General features: G+C 38.0%; 1 protein-coding gene across 2 annotated transcripts in view; it reads right to left on the bottom strand.

Annotated features, from left to right (window-relative positions):
* Positions 1-21676, bottom strand: part of TAFA1 (TAFA chemokine like family member 1) — a 505381-nt gene that overhangs the window by 407117 nt on the left and 76588 nt on the right. The gene's annotated exons all lie outside the window — the stretch shown is intronic.

The following is a 21676-nucleotide window of genomic DNA, read 5'->3' as shown; positions in this document are numbered from 1 at the left end:
GGCACTGTTAACTTTTAATTCTAGCCATTCTGGTAGGAATCTCATTGTAGTTGTGTATTTCTCTAATGATTAACAAGATTGAGCTTCTTCTGAGATGTTTATTGGTCATGTATATATATATACTCTTTTGCACAGTGCCTGTTTGTCTATTGCGTATTTGTATCAGTTAATTGTTGCTGAGTAACAAACTATTCCACACCTTAGTGATTTAAAACAAACTAAAAGAGAACATTTTCAGCATTTAATCATTAAGCATAATATCAACTTGTGTTTGGGTGAATATAATATATTAGATTACACAAATTCTCTTTTTGTTGTTTCCTAAGGGGTTTTAAACTATGAAATAATTTTTAGTTTTGTCACATCTTCTCATTAACTGAAATTACTTCCCTCTTCTATCCTGTTAATGTGTTATATTAGACTTAAAATCAAAGTTAAGCAACTTTAAATTTCTGAATAAACTCTACATGGCATGATATATCAATCTGCTAACATTGTTTAGGATTTCTGCATCTATACTTATGCATGAGACTGCCCATATTTTTCATTTTCTGTAACTCCCTTTTTGAATTTTGACTGATTATACATACCTCCTAAAATGAACTGGGATTGTTGCAACTTTTTATATTTTAAGATTATTTGTTTATGGCTATTATTATTTCTCCCTTAAATGTTTAGTTGAATTGACAAATCAATCCAAGCATCAAGTTTCCTTTCAGCAAGATTTATTTCTTTGCAGATAGACTTTCTTTAATTGCTGTAGGACCATTCACACATAGTATGAACATTTTGTGTCAGTTTTAAGTAATTGTATTTCTATAGGAAAATTTCCATTTTATTTACATTGTCAAGTTTATTGGCATAAACCTCAAACTTACATCTGTAGGATATATGATTAGGTTCTCATTTTTATTTCTGGTATTACTTCCCCCTTTAAAAATTAAGCTCACTAGAGGTTTATTAATTTTATGAATCTTTTCTTTTTTAAAATTTTTTTATGTCTTTATTTTATTTTGAGAGACAGAGAGTGAGCGGGGGAGGTCAGAGAGAGAGGGAGACACAGAATCTGAAGCAGGCTCCAGGCTCTGTGCTGAATGCAATCAGCACAGAGCCTGATGTGAGGCTCGAACCCACAGACCATGAGATCATTACCTGAGCCGAAGTCAGATGCTTAACCAACTGAGCCATCCAGGTGCCCCTATTAATCTTTTCAAAAACTAACTTTCGGCTACACAAATGTTTATTATTGTTTTGTATTTTATTAGTGTCTGTTTGTACCTTTATTATTTCTTTCTTTCTACTTTCTTTGTATTTATTCTGTTCTCTTTCTCTCTCTTTCTTTCTTTTTTTTTTTCTCTTTCTTTTTTAACTTCTGAGAAGGACTTTCAGAGAAAGAACTTTCCTTCAAATACATGTATTGAAGACTAGTTTATCTCTAAAAGCATGACTATAGCTGCATCTCACAACTTCTGATGTTAGTTTCTTTATCAAATGAAAATATTTTCCAATTTCCATTATGTTTTTTCTTTCTATGATCTATGGACTATTTAGGAGTGTATTGCTTAATTTGCACACAGTTGGCGATTTCTAGTTACCTGTGTGCTCTCAATTGCTACATTAATCAAACTCTGGTGAGAAGATATACACTCCCTAAGTTTAATTTTTTTTAAACTAGTTGAGACTTACATAATCTAAAATAACATAAGTCTTAATAACTGCATTCCATGTGCTGAAAAACGGGTTTCTTGCAGTTATTGGATATGGCATTAAATATATCCACTGACTTTTCAAATCTTCTATATCTTTACTGATTTTTGATCTGCTTGTTATATTAATTACTGAGCAAGAAGTGTTAAAATTTTCTACTATTCACCAAAAGCCACTGATCAATTGTAAGCCTTAGGAAAACTTACAAAAGAAAATGCACAGCACCACTGAGGAAGAAATCTGGTCTAAAATAAACTGAACCAGAATCAAATCAAGTCTCCAGAACTTCCTACCAACTTAATGGGAAAAAGGGATAGAAAAACAAGGGAAACAACATTATGAAGAAGCAATAATTCAATACATAATATAGGCACAAAACAGGATGAATGATGCCATTTATTCACCAGAACAATGGCATGAAAAACAAACAAAAAGACAAGGATTATGAAAAAAATAAAATACATTTGAGACAAGTTTCTAATCACTCACTATGACCGTATAATTATTTCTGCTCATGATTGTAACCATTTTCTTTGTGTATTTTGAGCCATGTTCCTAGGTGCACACAAATTTAGAATTGCTATATCTTCTTGGTGAATTGTGTGTTTTATTACAATGCCATTCCACCTTTTGTCCCTGGTAATGTTGCCTTATAGTTGTTTTTTCTTATATTAATGTGGCTACATCAGCTTTATTTGGTTAGTGTTTTATGGAGTTTCTTTGCCTATTTTAGTGAAATAGCCATCTGAAAAAGAATTAGCTTTTAATTGGGGTACTTAATGCAATTATCGATATATTTCTGTTAAAATAATCTATTATCCTGTTACATGTTTTAAATGTGTCCTGTCCTATGTCTCCTCTTTCCTCCCAGGATGCCTCTCTTCCAGATTCCAGACCAAGCAAAAAGGGTTTTTAATGGACTCCACTCGTAATGGGTTCTGGACTCCAACTTTTCTTCTCTCTTCAGTACTAAGAGCTGCTGGAAGCCCTTGTCTGTTTGAGAACCTCCCCTTCTAAGACTGAAAGATGTTCACAATTTATCTATTGCACTCCACACTTAGTTTTACAGCAAGCACTGTATTCTATCTCCAAAATATATCTGTAATTTACGACTATTCTCAGTCTTCAATGCCACCATCACCTCTTAACTGCATGACCTCAATTATCATCCCACCTCGTCTCCTTGCTTCGACCTTTGCTTCCTTTTGTCATTTCACCAAACAATTAAAACCAGTCACATAATTACATAAATCAGATTATGATGCTCCCAGCTTAATCCTCCCATAGTTTTCCCACTGAAGTATGTGAGTTTCTCTAGTATTCAACTTCTTACCATCTCACCTTTTCAAGGTATTCCATGGTCTGGCCTCAGTGCTTCTAGACATACTAGAGTAATTTTTGATCTATGGATAATCCAACTTAGTTCCTTCCTCAGTTTCTTTGTATATTTTTCTTTATCAGAAAACAAAAACAAAAACAAATCCATTTTTTCCCCTTGGTATATCTCATGGTTGGCTCCTCTTGATCTTTCAATTTCTTGTTGAATGTTCTCTCTTTCACGAAGTCCTTACCATCCTAGCTAAAGTTCTCCTCCCTCATTGACTCTCCTGTGTGTTACTCCAGTAATTTTGTTCATAGCATTTACAACTCTCTGAAAGTTTTCTTTTTATTACATGCAACAAATTTCAGTCAAAGATAATGTGAAAAGTTCTCTCTTTTTTTTTAAATAGAGGAGACTGCTTGAATGTCATAATCAATGAAAAAACTAAGTCAACAAAAAGAAATTACACATAAAGTCATGTGGCACAATGCTGGCACATAGATGATATGTTTAAATACGTTTGCTGAAACTGAAAACACAAAGCCCCAGATATCACACATAAATCATTAATCCAGTCATGATCTTATGAATTCATTCTTCATGCAGCAACCTGATTCTCTTTCCTTTTATCCTTCATTTCAAATCTCTCTTTTGATATCACTCAATTTCCTTCTCAAGAAAACAGCATTTTTTTCAACTAAAAAAATTGTTCCTAGTAACATATCCAAAGAAGTAATCACTTAAGTGAGCAAATAATTGGGTACAAACATGTCTACTATACTAAGTGGGAAAACAAAAAACCTAAATATTCTTTAAGAGAGATTGGGCTAAGTACATTATATTGTATCTTAAAGCCTAATTATATGCTGCCCTGAGGTAGACCTGAAGGTATTTTAATGGAAAAATTTAATGATAAATATTCCTTTAAAAATGTATAAGTAGATGTATATTAATGACAAAGCTTTCATTTTTAAAATACCTCTCTCAATGTACACATACACATAAGTTGTGTCTACAGAGTGAAATTGGCTTTGGGAAAAGACTATTATTTTGTACTTCTAAATTCCTGCTATGTTATAAGATTTTACTTATGTATTTTGTCTTTTAAATAATAACAAAAACCCAACAAACCCACTCAGATTTTAAACATCATATTTTACGATTTTTTTGATCATTTCATTTAGCTGAGTTTTTACATCTTTATCTAATCAGCAATGACATTATTCTCAAGGTGTCAAAATTACGAATGCACTTGTAAAGCTTTATGCCTTCTAGATTAATTTGTTCTTCTCACTTCGAATCTAGTCTGGCAAGCTCTGCCAGGAAACACACTGCTTCCCAAACAAGGCTGTGATATCCCGAACCCAATAGGTACGGAAGGCGGCCAGCAGAGAGAGAATATTGTAATGCTTAAATTTACTACATGCAAAAACCTTCAAATCAGACATTTTCCCCACCACTTTACCTTGGTTTTATTACACTGGCCATTCCAGAGAGCAAAGTTTCCTAATTTGAACATATTTTGGCCTATTTTTTTTGTCTAAGACCTATTGATGCATTAAAAAAATATTACTTATTGCAAGTCAGCTCAATTGAAAATCACTAAAAAAAGCTCTCACAACCCTTGTCTGATCAAGTTGACATTTTATAACATAAAATGAATACTTCATTATAATTATTATTTTCTTATTTTAGAGAGACAGAGTTAGAGAGCACACAAATGAGGGGGCGGAGGGGGAGAGAGAGAGAATCTTAAACAGGCTCTACACTCAGCATGGAGTCTGATATGGGACTCGATCCCATGACTCTGGAATCATGACTTGATTCAGAATCAAGAGTCAGACACCCAACCAACTGAGCAATCCAGGTGCCCCTAAAATAAACACTTAAAAGAGCAGAAATAATAAGCTATTATACACTATTTGACATATCTATCCTAAAGAGTTACACAATAATTATCTTTTAAAGGCTATTTTACTTTCAATAACTCCAAAACCTTGAAAAACTTGCTCAGAAATGTTGGAACATAATATGATTAGAGGAGAATTCTACCAGCTTGTTAAATTCTGTATTTCTTCACCCATACATTTTAGCACTGAATCATCAAAGCTAGGCATGAATAGGAAATTTCATTCTTAATAAGTGCTTAATACAATTAGCACCCTGATGACTAGGGCAGAATCATCCAAAGGTCACAGTAAAATCAATAAAAACACAAGAAGTAAATTGGAATAGACATTAAATTATATGCCAAAAGACTTTAGCCCTTTAAATTTCTATTTAAAACTAGACTTTGTTATTTCATGCTATTGTCTGAGTATCAGAAATCGCATGAAATCATGCCACTTCTAGGAACTTGATCAAGAAGGAAAATTCTAAGCTTTTTAGTCTCACATAAGATATGACATGTTCCTGAAAATCCACAAGATGGATTAACTGTAATTATAGCTTGTCTGGTAATTTAGAAGTAAGTTTCATGCTCAAAGAATTGGGGCAATGTGAAGCCTTATTGGAATACAGTAGTGTGGATTCGGGTCCCAAGGGAAATATTTAGCTTAATTCATATTTGTAGTTCTGTTTTTTAATTTTTTAATTTTTTTTTGTTTTTTTCTTAAATAATTTATTGTCAAGTTGGTTTCCAAATAACACCCAGTGCTCATCTCCACAAGTGCCCTCCTCCATGCCCATCACCCCCCTTCCCCTCTCCCCTACCCTCATCAGCCCTCAGCTTGTTCTCGGCATTCAAGAGTCTCTTATGGTTTGCCTCCCTCCCTCTCCCCAACTATTTTCCCCCTTCTTCTCCTCCATGGTCCTCCGTTAAGTTCCTCCTAATCCACCTATATGTGCAAACATATGGTATCTGTCCTTCTCTGCCTGACTTACTTCAGTCAGCATTTAACACCCTCAAGGTCCATCCATGTTGCTACATATGGCCAGCTTTCATTCTTTCTCATTGCCATGTAGTATTCCATCGTATAGATAAACCACATCTTCTTGATCCATTCGTCTGTTGATGGACACTTAGGCTCTTTCCATGTTTTGGCTATTGTGGAGAGTGCTGCTTTGAACATTGGGGTCCATGTGCCCCTATGCATCAGCCCTCCTGTATCCCTTGGGTAAATTCCTAGCAATGCTACTGCTGTGTCATAGGGGAGTAATATTGCTAATTTTTTGAGGAACCTCCATACTGTTTTCCAGAGGGGTTGCACCAGTTTGCATTCCCACCAACAGTGTAGGGGGTGCCTGTGTCTCCACATCTTCGCCAGGATCTAGAGTCTCCTGATTTGCTCATTTTAGCCACTCTGACTGGCGTGAGGTGGTATCTCAGTGTGGTTTTGATTTGTATTTTCCTGATGAGGAGGGATGCTGAGCATCGTTTCATGTGTCTGTTGGCCATCTGGATGTCCTCTTTGGAGAAGTGTCTGTTCATGTCTTCTGCCCATTTCTTCACTGGATTGTTTGTTTTTCAGGTGTGGAGTTTGGTGAGTTCCTTATAGATTTTGGATACTAGCCCTTTATCTGATATGTCATTTGCAACTATCTTTTCCCATTCCATCCGCTGCCTTTTTGTTTTATGGATTGTTTCCTTTGCTGTGCAGAAGCTTTTAATCTTGACGAGGTCCCAAGAGTTCATTTTTGCTCTTGATTCCCTTGCCTTTGGGGATGTGTCAAGTAAGAAATTGCTGTGGTGGAGGTCAAGCAGGTGGTTTCCTGCTTTCTCCTCTAGGGTTTTGATTTTGAAAGAAAGCAAAACAGCAGGACAGGAGCAGAGAGAGCGGAAGCTGTAGAATATAAGGAGGGCTCTGCCATGTTGGAAAAAGGCTGGCATGGGGCTTAAACCCACAAACCGGGGAACTGTGAGATTGTGACCTAAGGTCAAGTCAGACACAACCGACTGAGCCACCCAGGTGCCCTGTGGTTTTATTTTTAAATGAGAGAGAAACAGAGACAGGGAAATCCTCACCAACTGCTCAAAGTCTTTTGCATGTGACATTCTATATCATTGTGGTTTTTAGTTTCCCTAATGACTGATAACGATGACCACCTTCTTTTGTGCCTGTTTACCTTTTGCATCTCCGTGTTGAAATAGCTGTTCATATCATTTGCCCATTTTGTTTTCTTATTATTGCAATTTGAGACTTTTCTTCCCTATTCTGGATATAAGCCCTTTATCAGATATTTTGTTGTAAATATTCCCCCAGCGATGTGTCTTTTCATTCCCTGACCACAGTCTTTAAAAAAAAAAGTTTTTAAAAACTTTTTATCAAGTCCAATTTGTCATTTTTTGTTTTATTGTTTGTACTTTTTCATCCTATTTAAGTATCTTTACCTAACCCCATTTACAAATATTTGTTCCTATAAAATCTTCTAAAACCCAGGTGTCCAAAACAATAGCCAACAGCTACATGTTGCTATTTAAATTTAAGTTCAAAAGAATTCAAATTAACTAATGTTAAAAATTCTGTTCCTCATTACAGGAGCCACATTTTAAGCACTCATTTACGCCACTGGCTAGTGACTCTCCTATCCACTGGTGCAGTGACTGAGCAGTCTCACCATGGCTCAGTGTTCTTTTTGGACAGCACTTCCTTAAAAATTTTTTTAAATGTTTATTTATTTTTGAGAGAGACAGAGTGTGAATGGAAGAGGGGCAGAGAATGAGAGGGAGACAGAGAATGTGAAGCAGGCTCCAGATTCTGAGCTATCAGCACAGAGCAGGAAGCAACTCTCAAACTCACAAACCACGAGATCATGACCTGAGCCAAAGTCAGATATTTAACTGACTAAGCCACGCAGGTGCCCTAGGACAGCACTTTCTTATAAGTTTTGTAGTTGTATGTTTTACATTTAGTGTCTGTATATTTCAGGTCAATTTTTGTAGATGGTAGGAGGCAAAAGTAGAGTTTTCGTTTTGTCCATGAATTTCAAACTGTTCAAGCAACACTTAAAAAATCTATTTTCATGTTTATTACTTTGTAAATTTCATGTTTATTACTTTGTATCAGAAATGCATTCCTTTGGCACTTCTTTTGTGACTTCTTGCATAAAAGGCGTATCGGGCAATGAAATACTACATGACTACACGCCTAAAACTAGTTGAGTAAGGCCCACCAAATTCGCCAGGTGACAGATGCATTCCCTATTGCCCTTTGTCTCCTGAATCAGCACCTGTTTCTGACATCAAGTCCAGTAGGCTTTAGGGAATTAACCTGTGAACATCAGGTAGATTAATCCTAGTTGACATAGAAAAACAGCTCAAATGCAAGGGAAATTCTGCCTCTTGCAAGGAAACTATCGAACAATGTAATCAAGGTAGGAAAACATCACTTTGGCCCTTTATGTACAAGAGATGGACCTCTCTGCAAATGGAACTTTGTTAGTGGGGAACAGGTGTGAGGAGGTTTGATTACTTTAAATAAATTTACTTAGGAGAAAAAATATATTTTGGGGGTACCTAGGTGGCTCAGTCGGTTAAGCATCTGACTTTGGCCCAGGTGATGATCTCACAGTTCACGGGTTTGAGCCCCGCGTCAGGCTGTGTACTGACAGCTCAGAGCCTGGAGCCTGCTTCGGATTCTGTGTCTCCCTCTCTCTCTGACCCTCCCCTCATCATGCTGTACTCTCTCTCTCAAAAATAAATACAAACATTAAAAAAAACCTAAAAAATTTTTTTTTCACATGAACTTTGGTATTTATCTTTTCTCATTTGAATTCTGCTTTAGAGGAAAAAGTAGATACTTGATTATGGGTTTTATCATGAAACCTCTTACAGTTCTCTTAGCCTTTCATTTCCCATTAGTAACTACATTTGATAAACATGTTTGTTTAAAGAGAAACCACAGGATTGAGGTAACCTCATCTCAATTTTTACAAACATTTTCAAAACAATTCAGGTGGCAATAAAATAAAACGTTTCTTTAACTGGCTGAACATTTCAGAGTCCAAACATTGTTTTGACACAGCTGTGTTTTGTCCACTTGGAAAGTTTCCAATATCAGAGAACTCTGAAGTATTATTGAACTATGTATCAACCAACAATTCATTTTGTACAAACTGTTTAAAGCTGGAGTCCTCAAACATTTTCTTTTCTTTTTAAAAACATGCTTTAATTTTTATTTATTTTTGAGAGAGACAGAGCGAGAGCAGGGGAGGGGCAGAGAGAGAAGAAGATACAGAATCAGAAGCAGGCTCCAGGCTCTGAGCTGTCAGCACAGAGCCTGACCTGGGGCTCGAACCCATAAACTGCGAGATCATGACGTGAGCAGAAGTCGGAGGCTTAACCGACTGAGCCACCCAGGTGCCCCACTCAAACATTTTCTATAAAGGAGCAGATGTAAATATTTTACTCTTTGCATGCCATGTGATCTGTATCACCAGTACTCAGCTGTGCTGTTATATAGCACACTAGCAACCACTGATAATATGTAAGGAAATGAGCCTCATTGTCTTTCAATAAAACTACAAAAACAGCTTGAGGGCCAGATTTGGCTTGCAGGCTGTGACTTGCCTACCCCTGATTTAGTGTTAAAAGTTTTTTACTCCAACTCTTTAAAAATTCAGTGTAATTTGTATAAAAATAAATGAAACATAAAGGTTATTCACTTCCTTTCAAGTGATTTCTAGGAATGTGGTGTTTTTTTTAACGTTTATTTAGTTTTTAGAGAGCACAAGCTGGGGAGGGGCAGAGAGAAGGGGACAGAGGATCTGAAGCAGGCTTCATGTTCTCAGGGCAGAGCCTGATGTGGGATTCAAACTCACAAACCATGATATCATGACCTGATCAGAAGTCAGATGCTTAAACAACTGAGCCATCCAGGCACCCCAGGAATGTGATTTTTTAAAAAATGTTTTATTTATTTCCAGGGGAGAGAGAGAGAGAGAGAGAGCGTGAGCAGGGGAGGGTCAGAGAGAGAGGGAGACACAGAATCTGAAGCAGGCTCCAGGCTCTGAGCTGGCAGTCAGCACAGAGCCTGACGCGGGGCTTGAACCCACAAACCGCGAGATCATGACCCAAGCGAAAGTAGGACGCTTAACCGACTAAGCCACCCAGGCACCCCAGGAATGTGATATTTTTAACAACAGTATAAAAGGGATGAATTTTCCCTGTTTATATATTTCACAATTTTTATATGTTTTTTCCTCATTTAAAAATTCTGTATTTTGCCATGCATTAAGAAAATAAAGACAATTGAATGAGGTAATAATTCTAAGGGAATTATTCTTGGAATTGTTTGATGCAAGCTTATGACTTTGGTAGTTATCTAAATAAACTTAGTAGACCCATATAAGTATAAATGGTGGCAATCTCCCAAACCCCTCAATAACCAGAATAGGAGACTCGTATAATGATGGTTATTGAGTTCAGAATGCAACAATTATCATAGTAAGGGGAATAAAGATTAATTATACACTCAAGATAGTCTAACATTAGTCTTCAAATTTCTATAGAGCACTAGAGACACATAAATGGTAAATCAATAAATTAGGCTGATAAAAGGCATATGCAAATTAAGTAGGAACCCTAAGCTAAAGACAAGAGACAATCAGAGATCTGAGTTCAAATTCTGACCCTCTAGTTTTTGACTCTGGGTTTGGGAAAAATCAGTTATATACTCTCTGCCTCACTTTTTCTCATCTTTAGAGTATGGGTAATAAAACGACTTCTTTCAAAAGTTCTATGAGGATTGAATGATATGAACAAAGCCTGGTACATAATAAATATTCAATGAATATTAGTTGCTGGTGTTATTTATCATCATCATCATCATCATCATCATCATCATCATCATCATAAGAGTGCTAAAGCTTGTAATTTAGAGATCCAGGGAGTTCCAGCTCTCCCAGACCTTTACTAATTTTCTGCAATGAAATTTACTAATCCTGTGTGCTTTGCCTTTGAGCCTTGCTAGGTGACTGGTTAATGGGATAAATGCATACAAAGATATCAATTGCCACTAGTGAAAAATACATAGGTATTAACACCCCCCTAAGAATTATTCATATTCCAACAAATATTCCAGGAAGAATTGCTAAGGATAGAATCACTGTGATAGGCAGTTAATAAGTATATTTTAGAAAAAAGAAAACCTTTAAACATACACAACCCTTCCCCTGCCCCTAGCATTTTCTTCTCAAAAATGTTAGGCTACTCTCCTGCAGCTAACTTCCTTGCACCTCCTTTTAAAGAGTGGGCACTAACAGGTCTAACAAAACCTGTCCCAACACTTCCAGGGCCTGAAGCAAGAGCACAAATGGAGACCACCTCCCCACCTGCCTCTCCTTGCCCAACTCTGGTCTGCACGATGAAGAATTAAGCACAAGATTTTGGACACCAAAGCCCTTCAGCTCCACCTTGGAAATATCTACTCTTTGGTGATCCTATATACACAACATTCCCAGCATTCCTTTCTGACCTTGAGGGAATAAGCTCACAAGAAAAGGAACTTGTATCTAGGTTCAGGGCCATTTGTGCTAAGAATCTGACCATCTCAAATACCCAGAGGATGGTGTGGATGGGGCCATCGGTTCTGGATGGTCACGTCCCTTAGCTCAAAGATTCTCATGAGGAGATGCACAGACCAGAAGAGACTAGAGCTGGACCCAAAAGCCCAAAGCCTAGAATGGAACCAGTCATCTGGGTCTAGGGTTAAGAATCAGAGAAATAATGAGACTTTCTTCAAGGCGAGTGGTTGAAGTAGATTAATAACTGAGAGTATCTGCAAGTCCAGGCAGCTTTTTTTCCTATGTTCCTAGAAATTGATCATAATACATAACAGCAAGTTGACTATTTGTCTTGTTTTTTAATGAGTACTGGCCCAAGAGCCAGCCCCATTTAAATTTTATGTGTATACCTAGCAATTCCATATGGGAGCAATACCTCAAGAACCAGCTTTCTATACATATTATTATTTAACTGACATTAATGCCTCTACCCAGTTTTCCTACTAATTAGGGGTGTGTAAAAATCCTGCTTTACACATAATTGAATGTGGACAGAGCTACAGGATGCTGCAAAATTATCATACCACAGTTACCTGAGAAGTAGATAATTAAATGGTGGTAAAACAGCAGCCTTTTAAATCCTAGGTATAGGGTATTTAAAGATTTGAGAACTTTCATCACAGGAGAGTTTACAGCCATCTAAATTTTAAGAGATCCCAATCAGCCTCACAGTTCAGGCCAACCTGGCTGTTTCCACCTAGAATAATTTAGACAGAGGGAAAGAAAAGGAAGCATTTCCATCTGAAGCCATGATAACTTCCAGACTTGAAATGTCACAAAGTTACTAGCCCTAACACAAGGGAAACAAAAGAAAAAAAAATTAACCATTGGGACTACATTAATAATATAAAAGACTTTGGACATCAAAGGGAACCATCAACAAAATGAAAAATCGATCTACTGAATGGAAGAAGATATTTGCAAATGATATATCTAATAAGGGTCTAATATCCAAAAATATTTATCTTTTTAAAAATTTTAAAATGCTTTTTACTTATTTCTGAGAGAGAGAGAGAGACAGCATGAGCAGGGGAGGGTCAGAGGGAGAGGGAGACACAGAATCCAAAATCAGCTGCAGGCTCTGAGCTGACTATCAGCACAGAGCCTGACGTGGGGCTCAACCCACAAACCATGAGATCATGACCTGAGCTGAGGTCGGATGCTTAACTGACTGAGCCACCCAGGTGCCCCTTAATACCCAAAATATTTAAAGTAGTTATACAACTCAACATCAAAAAAGAAAACAACAAATAATACAAATAAAAATTGGGCAGAGGACCTGAATAGGCATTTTTCCAAAGATGACGTAGAGATGGACAACGATCATATGAAAAGATACTCAACATCGCTCATCATGAAGGAAATGCAAATAAAGACCATAATGAGATATCACCTTATACCCATCAGAATGGGTAGAATGAAAAAGCCAAAAAATAACATGTGTTGGTGAAGATGTGGAGTAAAAGGAACCCTTGTAAGCTTTCAGTGGGAATGCAAATTGGTGTAGCCACCGTGGAAAACAGTATGGAAGTTCCTCAAAATATTGAAAGTAGAACTGCCATATGAAGTGCTAATTCCACTACTGGGTATTTACTCAAAGGAAATGAAAACATGAATCTGAAAAGATATATAGGTATATGGACCTTTATGTTTATTGCAGCATAATTTGCAATAACCAAGATATGGAAGCACCCAAATGTTTATTTGTTTACTGATAGATGGATGAATAAAGATGTGGTATGTGTATATATATGTGTGTGTGTATATATATACACACACACATATATACATACATCTATATATAATTATAAAAAAGATATATACAGACATAAATATAACTCAGCCATGAAAAGGATGAGATCTTGACATCTGCATCAACATGGATAGACCTAGACAGTATTATGCTAAGTGAAATAAGAGAGACAAATACCATATGATTTAACCAATATGTGAAATTAAAAAAATAAATAAATAAACAAACAAAAAGCAAAGAACAATCTGATGGTTGCCAGAGGGACAAGGTGTTGGGGGATGGGCAAAATGGGTGAAAGGGAGTGAAAGATAAAGGCTCCCAGTCATGGAAATGAATAAGTGATGGGAATAAAAGTACAGTGTAGGGAATGTGGTCAATAGAAGAGAAAAAGCTACTAGCTACAATAACACATTTATCTCTAGAAAGTAAAACAGAGTCTGTGATGCATCTTTGTCTTTGACAAAGCACTTGATTTGAAAGTTGCTCTCACCCTACTTCCTCTCACCCAAAGATAAAAATGTAGGCCCACTTAGCTCCTCATGCAAGTTGGTCCAGCCCAGAGTCACCCACTTTGAGATCTGTGTTAAGCTGGGATTCTGGAGGGATGCTTCAGGAGTAACTGGCCACATGGCAGAGCTACATGAGCTGTTCAAGGCTTGGATGTTGGGGGAAGTTGCCAGAGTTTCAAATGGCTCTACTCTGAAATGCCTGGAATCCCCTAAGAGAATCCAGTCCCAGGAGAACGTAGCACCAACACCTCTTGGCAGCTGTGTTTCTCAATCTCTGCCTCCTCACGAGACCTGGGCAGGGCTGCTACCATGCTCCCCTTTTCCCTTTGCTTCAGAAATGCATAGGACTCTTCCTACTGGATAATCTCAAGAACCTGGCACTCAAGTCCTTGGAGATCTCACCTCCCTTCAGGAACTCACCTGTCTCCTCTCCCTTAGCCAAAATAGTGCCTGAACTTCCAGTGCCTGGTTGGACAAGTAACTAAACACATGGTAACCCATGGTATTGGCAAGGTGTGAAAACTCAGGCATACATTGATTCCCGGCCTTTGATTCATGTCTATGATTTTACCGTATTCTGACTTGGGCTACAGTAATCTGCATTTTTCCTACATCATTTCCTAACCTGGGAGATTCTTAAAAAGAGGGATGAAATCTGACCGCTTAGTGATTTCAGAGTAGCATACCTGAAACACAGTACGTGCTCAGGAAATATCCCTTTATTGATTAATTGGAAGGGATATCAGGAAATATCCCTTTATGGATTATTAAACTGATGTTGGTAAACATATATCTGGAATGATGAATGATGACCTATGAAGGAATGTTTAGCACCGAACTGAACTGAATGCAGTCTAATCATGCACAGCAGACTTACTGACAAGGAGCATCAAGCTCTGCATTTGGGACTAGAAAACAAAGGATCTCTCTGGTACACGTGACAGTCGCGTGCTAAGCCAAGACCCTCTTGCCATATGTCCATCACTCTCGGCATCTCCCTCCATAGAATTTAACAACCCTCCCTTGTGACAATTTCTGCATGTTCTTATCTTCTCTCACCTCCCTACTGCGTGCTCCTCCAAGGCGCATATGCCATTGTATGACTGGCACGATGCACTGGCTATAACCAGTGCCCATAAATTATTTGTGAATTGATGGGCTGATGAAGGAGGCCCTAGGCACACATAGCTCTCTTAAAAACACACTGAGATATAGAAGTTAATGCCTTTATGAACTTATTTTTGTTCTGTTCATTTTAGAGCTTTGGAAACAAACTCTTGGAGTCCCTGTAGCTACCTCCAAGTCACGAGTGAGGAAGCAGCACAGTGTAATAGAAAATGTTGCTTTTCTTAAGGAATCACTAGTCATTTGGAAGGATGTAAGAGAAACATTAAAACATAATCATACTTCAAGATGTCTTAGGTTGAGGGGCGCCTGGGTGGCTCAGTTGGTTAAGCAGCCGACTTCAGCTCAAGTCATGATCTCACGGTTGGCGGGTTCAAGCTCCGCGTCAGGCTCTGTGCTGACAGCTCAGAGCCTGGAGCCTGCTTCAGATTCTCTGTCTCCCTCTCTCTCTGCCCCTCCCCATCTTGTGCTCTTTCTCTGTCTCTCAAAAATAAATACACGTTAAGAAAAATTTTTAAAAAAGTCTTAGCTTGGGAGGTTGTGATTTTTTTCCTCCTGTTTTCTATGTGATGCATTCAATTACTGACTTTCATCACAATTCTGTTAAGACACCACAAGGTTTCCTTTGAGAGAAATAACATACTTCTGTACAGTGAGAACCCAACCAGTCTTTCATGGTCAATGGCAATTATAGCTAATGACTGCTTAACATGTGCTAGTCACTAAGAGTGTCCGCATGAATCATCTACCATTTTACAAAAGAGAAAATTGGGGTTTGGGAGAGACACCTGGCAACACTTTGAGGCATCCAAAGTGGGGAAATGGGGTAGAGATCCACATTTACCCGGCAGTGGAGGCATGTTCTGAACTGCCATGCTGTGAGGGTTTGTTTATGGCAGTCGGTCAAGAATGGCAGAGAGAGCCTCCACCTTGACTTTCTATTCCCTTCCTCTGGAGAAAGTGGTCTAGCATCAGACATTTCCACAGCTCTTGGGTTACTCCTTTATCATAGTCCTTTACTATACTTTCATGTGAATGTAATCACAGAACAACTATTTACTGAGCATTTACTAAGTCCTGGGCACTGGGCACAGCAGTGAAAAAGACAGATAAAATAGCCTACCCTGTCATTGGTTGGAATGTAAGTGGCATAAAGATGGGGGACATGTTTGCCTTCACCCTCTCCTTTCACTCCTGCATAAATGAGATAATTCAGTCTACTTGCATTCAAAGCACTGATTAATTGCTGTCAGACAACAGAATACAAGCTCAAACTATACACAAAGAGACATTTCATCCAATGCTTATTTCAGGACAAATGAGAAATGTTTAGTATTGGTGTGCCATGCAGGGAACACAGATTCAAATGCAGACTGTGAAGGAAAACAAACAGAGGCAATAATTTATTTTGTTTACTCAAACATAAGTAGAAACTAATTGCTCTTCAACCTGAACATAATTGTCGTGGCCTCGGGGCTTAAAGGTGTTCATTTCAAATGAGGTTTATTATGGGAAAGAAGCATCGCGTATAAAAACCTATATTAATGAAGCAGAGATTCTGTAATTATAATCATGAAATATCCAACCCTGGGTTATACCCCCATTACGATCTCCACTGTGCTTGTGTAGAAGATGATCATTTCTCTTAGGATGTACTCATGGTGAACACAAGGATGGGAAATGCATTGATGGTGACAAAAGACAATTCTTTTACTTTAATAAGAATAATCTCAGAGCATCTGTTATTGAATCCCTCAGCTCACAGAAGCACAGTGTAGACAGAAAGGCACATTTAGTGAAAGAAGAATTCATCAGTCCCCAGATACCATTTTACCTGCTGAGCGTGCCTGGGGGCAGACACCTGCTAGATGGTAATTAGGTGTTTTCAAGCCTCCAATCCACCTGATGGCTCTTTACCATTATGTCTCAGAGTAACTTTTCCAAACTCTCACTTCTAAGGTATATAAAAGTGCTTTGTGATTACGATTTTCTGAAGGTGTAGGGTATGTACACATGTTTGTATATTATTTAGACATGTTAATGATAGTGCCGTCTTTGTTAAATATCAAACTCCTACTATAGTTTAATCTGTAATTTAAGAGTAGAGGCTTTGTTGTTCTGCCTTTTACAAACTGGGGGGCCTTAGGGAAGTTACCTAGCCTCCCTGAGATTTAGCTTCCACAGCTGGAAAATATAGCTAGTGATCCTACTTCACAAAGCAGCTCAAAGAACAAAATAAGATAATGCATCCCAAACATTTTCAGCACAGTGAGATGCAGGAAATTCTCTGAAGCCTGCTCTAGTCCTTTGGCAAGTCATTTACCCTCTTTGAGCCCAGTTTCTTCATCTGTAAAATGGGGATACTGATAGTACCTGATTCATAGGCAATTTTGCCAGGATTAAGCTAATTAAGGCACAGAGAGTGTTTAACCTAGTGCCTTAGACATAGTAAGTGTTCAGTAAGTGTTACCTGTTAGTACTGTAGTTGCTATCATCATCAGCACCATCATCATCATCACCATCATCATCATCACCACCATCATCATCATCACCATCAACATCATCATCAACATCATCAACACCTAATAATCTGCTCTAAGTCAGGGACCAGGGTTTACAAATGTTTTCTCAGCCCAGGTGGTAGGGAGCTAAAAATTCTTTAGTATTTATGGAAAGCTATCATGGAAATTTGAGGGTGAAATCTCTACAGAGTAAAGACATACCACCAGGGAAGGGAGGATTTGCTATTAAATAGTAAGATATTAGCCCACGGTATGAAAAGCCAGTGAGTTCCAAGATTAATATAAAAAGCTCTTCGAGTATGAGTGCTGGATAGCACCACGTCACATAATCTCATTGCAAAGATGTCTCTGAATAGTACTCTGTGAATTAACAAAAATTTTTATTAATGGTAAGGTCACTTAAACTCAGGCATGTTTCCATTTGAACTGATATCAAGATCCAGGAATTATTTCTCAGGGGAAGTGAGAAATGAGAAAATGTGTAAGCAGCAGAGTTCAGAACCTGAGAGCTGTAAGTGATGTGGGCAGAACAGGAGTATCCGGGGAGCTGTAAACACAACCTGGAAAACAGCCAGTCAGATCTCTCTGGCTTGAAGAGGAGGGACCAGAATGCCGCTTACCTGAGGCCAAGCTACTGAAGGGCTAAGGGCCTCTGGGAGCTTCACAGCCCATTTCCTGTGATGGGTAGCCTTGCACACTTTGCTGTTGGAGTAATTCTTTGAGACTACCAACAGTTATTCTACAAGATGACTCCTCATTAACCAGAGAAAAATGGCCAAGAAGAGCTAAAGCAACTTTCAATTATTGTTGAGCACCAGAGACCTTGTTTGATTTTTTTTTTTTTGCCTCCCTTCTTTCCTCTGATTTTTCCTGTCACCCTATAGGTTGATTCCTAGGGAAATGAAATAGAAGGAAGCTAAAATTCAGTGAGTAGTGTGATGGACCAGGCACAACACTGTAGGATGGGTAACCCTATCTCTATTTTACAAATGAAAATATTAAGGTTCATGGCAGTTAAATAACTCGTCCAGGATCACATAGCTAATAACTGGCAGACATAAGATTAAAATTAATCTTCCCCTTTTCTCCCTCCATGAGAACTGACATGTGTCTGTTCCACACTGTCACCTCAGTGTCTGATACTTTCTAAGCATTCTTCAATACATATGATTAAGAGAACATACTTTCTCACCTATGTGCAAGACCTGATTCTTTTTAGTATTTGTTGCTAAATACTAAAGCAACAAATTAGAGACATTAGAGAGTCTGTTTCTTTTATTCATTCACTATTTATCTATTTAACAAACAGTCATGAGACCCTAGTGTGTTCCCTGCACCAAAGAAACATCAATTTCCTGCCCTTGTGGATATTATATTGTAAAGGAGGAAATGAGATAAGAAGTAATAAACTGAATAAATAAACAAATTATTTAGGATGTCCACGAAAGATTCATTGATCCAGAGAAGATGAATGATTTAAACACCCATGAACCCACCAAAGTTGGAAATCATAACTGAAGGGAATTAGAGTTTGGATAAGTATAATGTTTTTGAGAATATTAAACTGATGTACTTTTCCTTTGCCTTAAATCACCATACCCTTGTCTCCTTCTCCGACCCTAAAGGGTTTCAGCACCTCAGAGAAAGGGCAGGCATCATCTAGAATAACAAAATCCATGCTTCATGTTGACTGTCAAATTAGGTTTATTTTGAGTCCATAACAAGATAATAGTTCTGACAGTCAGGCGATGTCAAAAAAGAAAATAAAANAAAAAAAACAAAGCTCAAAATTCCCTATCCATAACAAGAGACAAGTCTGATGACTGTATGCATAGCACTTTTCTATATGCCAACAGGAGACAAAACTCAGGACAGAACATAATTTACCATCTAAGTGAGGATTAGGAATGTTTCTAGGGAAGTCAGAAACTAGGGTTCTTATTTCTCATAAACCCCTTTCCACTGTTGGGAACCAATCTCCAGGAGGAGTTATAAAAACATAAGACATATTGACACAGGATGCTGTAAGCATCTTTTCACCTATAACTCAGGAAAGTATTTCTAACAGTGTATATCCTTTGGATACTGGACAGCTGCCACACAATATAAATGGATACATGGCAACATTAGTCAGAAAATGACTTCATCAGGGTCGCTTATGTGGCTCACTTGGTTAAGCATCTGACTTCGGCTCAGGTCATGACCTCACGGTTCATGGCTTCAAGCCCCGTGATGGGCTCTGGGCTGACAACTAGCTCAGAGCCTGGAGCCTGCTTCAGATTCTGTGTCTCCCTCTCTCCCTGACCCTCCCCTGCTCACGCTGTTTCTCTCTCTTTCTCTCAGAAATAAATACAAAAACCACATTAATTTAAAAAATTTAAAAAAAAATAAAAAAGAAAGTGACTTCATCAGACTGACCCACCTCCCCGGAATCTACCATGTTGCTTCACAGATCACTTATGATACAGAAAGAATCTGAAAGGATTTCTTGGGTTGCTGAATTTAAGAACCTGCCACAGACATACCAAGATAATTGTTAAGGTCTTTCTCATAGCTGAAGTGAGGGAGATTGATGCAAGAGGATCTCCTGAGCCATCAGTAACCAAATGAGACCAATTTATAGCATGGAAAATGGGAGGTGGAAAGGATAGCCACTATGATCCATTGTGTGAAAAGAATACCATCACCAGCTGTGAAATTGGTGGCTGAGTAAGAAGAGCTAAATAAGGGAGCTAAATAAGAACGGGTCGACAGCCTTGCTACTCAGACTTCCTCTAGCTTTCCTTTCTCCATCACCACGAGTACAGAAAACCTTTTTATCTATGCCGAACGCCATCTTGGATTTTTGGGAAGGACAGAGGAAACTTTTGAGAGAAAATAAACATATATGAAAGCGACTTTCAACCATTAATTTGTGAATATTTATCCGAAAGAGGCTGAACTCATTTGAAAAAGACTGTTTAAAACTGGCAGTGAATGAAATACCTACAATTAAGCTATTCCCAGGCAACCTTGTTCAGCTAGAGACAATAACGCTGAGTTGTATGGTGTAAATCTTGATCCCTGGGTAGGAGGTCTACTAACTCAGCAATTATGATTTATCCCACATTATCCTATATGCACGGGGAGCCAGCTGGTTTCATTTTGGCATGTTTGAGGAGCACCATGGCTATTTGGGTAGGTGTCCAGATTCTAAGAGTTTCTGTTTATGATGTCTGGGAGCTGGTGTTTTGTTTGTTTTGCTTTTTTATTTGTTTGGGGGGAGAGGAAAAAGTGTTCTTTTGCCTGTTGATATACCTGTAAACTCTTTGAGGAAAACTGTTTAATAAGCTCCCTGAAAGATTACCGGAGATAGAAGGATGACTTTACTGGCATCAACATGACTCAATTTCTTATTTTCTTTCCCATTATAAGAGATCACTCCTCTGTCTAAACTCTCTTTTGAGTAAGTTGAAATCTCTCCCCATGCCAGTCCCTATTCTTTATAGGGCCTACCTAGGCACATGTAGCCCTCTTCGCACATCATTTGCTTATCTTCATCTGCTCAGAGCCTTCCTTTCTGAGTATCACTTGGGCCTCTAGGACTCTCTTTTTCTCTGTAACAAGTTGCTTTGACTAATTTACATTTTAGTAGGTCTTATTCCGCATCTTGACTCAGCAATTCAATCAGTAATGATATCTTTAGGCGTCAGAAAAATGTTCTTTCATTCCTTTGTCAATGCCTTCAAGCCAAAGGACAGCAGGAACCCACTTTTAATTGAACAATGTTGAGCTTATTGACTTATGGCAAGGAGGGAGAGCTCCACAGGTAACACCACGCATAAGTGGGTTGGGAAAGGAGGCTGTGAGAAAGGGCTTATTATAGAATTTGGGGTTAGGTGATTGAGATGTAGCATATTAGGTTGGTCATTTTGGTGGCTTCTTCATGTTTATGTCTGTATTCAGAAATGATGACAGTCACTGTCTTGATCAATTAGAGTCAAAGAAAGATATTTCTGATGTTGACGATCTGTGAAATTCTTTATGTTCAACAAAGAAAATCCAATTTTCAGTGCTGCTTTTCCCTTTCTCAGTTTGGTCATTTATTTACTCAGCTGTAGTAGTTTATCAAAATTGGTAATTATTTCATTAATTGGTCTGTTTGCTTGATATTTCATCTATTCGTTATATTAGAAATAATCTCTATAAAGAAAGATACCATGTGTAACTGATTCATTTTTGTATCCCAAGTGACTGT

Source organism: Crocuta crocuta, unplaced genomic scaffold (genome assembly GCF_008692635.1).
Source record: "Crocuta crocuta isolate KB4526 unplaced genomic scaffold, BGI_CrCroc_1.0 scaffold126, whole genome shotgun sequence".
NCBI lineage: Eukaryota > Metazoa > Chordata > Mammalia > Carnivora > Hyaenidae > Crocuta > Crocuta crocuta.
The sequence above is the reverse complement of the archived record's forward strand: the minus strand, read 5'-3'. Positions and strand labels throughout refer to the sequence as shown.